General features: G+C 45.7%; 1 pseudogene; it reads left to right on the top strand.

Annotated features, from left to right (window-relative positions):
- Nucleotides 1-155: 155 nt before the first annotated feature.
- Nucleotides 156-647, top strand: LOC101659951 (annotated as a pseudogene).
- The last annotated feature ends 335 nt before the right edge of the window (nucleotides 648-982 follow it).

The raw sequence follows: 982 nt of genomic DNA, 5'->3' as shown, positions 1-982 counted from the left end.
GACTTGATCTGGCTTGGATGTTTTCTTAATATACAATTATTCTTCTATATAAAGCTCTTATATGCATATGAGTGGCTATGAATTTGTTTCTTTAGTCAACCCAGACTAACACAGAAACCTAGTAAAAGAAAAAGAAAATAATATTAAAAATTGTAATGCAGGGACAGCAGCAGCACCAGATCCAAGATGGCAGCAGCAGGAGGTTGATGCAGGAGCTTGAAGAAATCCACAAATGTGGAATGAAAAACTTCGTAACATCCAGGTTGATGAAGCTAATTTATTGACTTGGCAAGGGCTTATTGTTCCTGACAACCCTCCATATGACAAGGGGGCCTTCAGAACTGAAATCAACTTTCCAGCAGAGTCCCCCTTCAAACCACCAAAGATCACCTTTAAAACAAAGATCTACCACCCGAACACTGATGAGAAGGGGCAGGCCGGCCTGCCTGTGATTAGCGCTGAAAACTGGAAGCCAGCCACCAAAACTGACCAAGTCATCCCGTCCTCATAGCACTGGTCAACGACCCCCAGCCTGAACATTCACTCCGGGCCGACCTAGCCAAAGAATGCTCTAAGGACATAAAAAATTCTGTAAGAACGCCGAAGAGTTCGCAAAGAAATACAGGAAAGAGCGACCTGTGGCCTAAAATCTGCCGCGACTGATCCAGCGAGTGTGAGTGGAGACCCCCACAGTGCGTTCAGAACCCCCTCCCGCAAAGCAGGGCTCTGTGGAGAGCTGACGCACGTGCCACCGCCCAGCATCCACTCGTGGCAGTCCCTTCCTTTCTACAGTTTTCTTAGTCAAAAGTGGTCTGGACAACCTGTAAAGAAAGGGTTAAAATTTACCATGTTCTCCTTCAAAAAAATTTGCAACGCAGCTGTCAAGCACTCAACTGATAATGCAAGGTTAGTGATTCGAACTTACCGAATGCTCTACAGAAGAAAGATGGGGCCGTCTATTTCCTTAGACACCGTAGTCCTT

This window comes from Echinops telfairi, unplaced genomic scaffold (assembly GCF_000313985.2).
Source record: "Echinops telfairi isolate 266 unplaced genomic scaffold, ASM31398v2 ScPeMD7_7458;HRSCAF=8496, whole genome shotgun sequence".
Taxonomy (NCBI): domain Eukaryota; kingdom Metazoa; phylum Chordata; class Mammalia; order Afrosoricida; family Tenrecidae; genus Echinops; species Echinops telfairi.
Note: the sequence above shows the minus strand (reverse complement) of the source record. Positions and strands in the feature narration are given on the sequence as shown.